A 2072-nucleotide genomic window follows, 5' to 3' on the forward strand; every position below is an offset into this window, starting at 1 on the left:
CTTTTTTTTTTTGGCAGTTTATGTTATATTGGGCTTAAAAAACCAGCATGAACCAAAAAGTTTTCTGTGTCATCTGAAAATTGACCATGTTGTTTCTGACCTCCTGAAATAAAACCAGAGTTTTTGTTGCTGCAGCCTCAATATTTCTGCTTAAAGTTAAATCATCTCAGCCTGGATGAGACAATGAACTGAAATTAAGAATAGGAAACAAACTACAGCAAGTTTACAGCATAGAAGCAATAAAGGCTTCTATTCAAAACTGTTTAGTTATGAGCTTAAAAAGCAATATTTACAAAAGCAACATATAAAACATTAAGGTATAAGAAAATTTTATGAATTATTTAAAGTTTAATGAAGAAAGAGGTTTGACTTTCTTTGCATTATTTAGTCTGATAAAAGGACGACATATTTCCAGTTGTTCAATTAAAAAGTTTCTTTAATGTCAGGAAATGATTTTCATATCTGTTTACATTATTGATGGGATGTATCATCAGCAAATCTATTGATGTCTGAGAATTTTGTATTAAATCATCAAAGGGAGTCTAAGAAAAACAAAGTAGCTTTTTTGCTGTAGTTATTAAAAGGATAATGTTTTAATTTTAATATGAAATAGAATTTTAGTCAAACTTAATTTACATAAAATCAATCTGATCTGAGTTTTAAAAAAACATTCATTGCATCACAGCAGCAAACGGTTAATAGTTTAAGCAACTGCTTTAACATTTCTAAAGAAGATCAACAGAGATTTCTATGCTGAAATAAAGCAGAACGGATCCTAAAACGTGATCTTTTCACAGAAGAACATGCAGTATAACAAGAAAAGTATTTGCTAATCTATTCAAATTTATGGAATCAGATGTTCCGATTACTTCCATCCCAGATGCATATATAATGAAGCACCTAGGCATGCAGACTGTTGTTAAAAACATTTGTGAAAGAATGGGTCGCTCTCATGAGCTCAGTGAATCCCAGCATGGAACTGAGATGAAGCACGCTGCTGCTGGACTCCAGAGCAGTGGAGACACATTCTCTGGAGTGATGGATCACATTTCTCCATCTAGAAATCTGATGGACCAGCCTGTCTCCTTGAACCTCAGTCGGCCTCAGCAGATGGCCGCTCACACTGAGTTTTTTGTGAACTTTTTACTACTAAATACACTTTTTTTTGCAATTATCTCTACTTTTTATTTCTTACATTTTAAAATAGACTGGTGACATTTAAGCTCATGTTCGTTATGGCCTGTTGGTATAAAATAATAAATCAAAATAATTTGCTTCATCCAGACAATTAATTTCTTTGCTGCACCAACTTGTTGTTCGCCACAAACCAAAATAAATCATTCTTCAAGATGATCTAAAGTTAAATTTCACACTGTTACTATTAGTCATACAACTAAGAAACTAAAGTATAAGGAAGTTATCTTCCAGAATTGTAGAAAAATGTTCCTTTAATTGGTAGCTTTAAAAATTTACTTGAGTAAAAATCTGAAGTTAATTCTAACTTCTAAAAAAAGTGTAAACAGTAAGATTTATACTTCTACTTGAGAAATTAACATGAATACTTGTGACACCTTTGTTGTAAACACTTTAGAAATAAAGACTATTAGTAGAATTTCTAAGAAAATGAAGCAGTAATTTAGCCTTTTTAAGAAATCTGCTCTCAATACTTCTGAAAATTAAAGGTCTATATCCAAACTCTCACAATCTAGAAAAAGTGGTTTATAAACAACTAGAGATATTTTTTAGAAGAAAATAGTGTTTGAGGTTTTTCAAACTAGTTTTAAATCTTTACACTGAAACTGCTGCTTTTAGAGTTTTTATACAACCTGAGTTTGAGCTAAAAATTGAACCTCATGTTTTTTCTCCACAGGCATGATTTATACAAGACCCAGATGGTTCATTGCAGTCCTGCCCTCTACTGGTCATATGAAGCATCAAGTTTGACAATTAAAAGACACAATCAGTGATCTTTAATAGTTTAAGAATCAAAATACTTCAAATCAAAACATTTCTAAAGATGATTACAAAAAGCTCTTCTCAGACTAAAGATGATTATGAACACATCCATCTCC

Source organism: Cyprinodon variegatus, unplaced genomic scaffold (assembly GCF_000732505.1).
Source record: "Cyprinodon variegatus isolate N-32 unplaced genomic scaffold, C_variegatus-1.0 Scaffold2172, whole genome shotgun sequence".
NCBI lineage: Eukaryota > Metazoa > Chordata > Actinopteri > Cyprinodontiformes > Cyprinodontidae > Cyprinodon > Cyprinodon variegatus.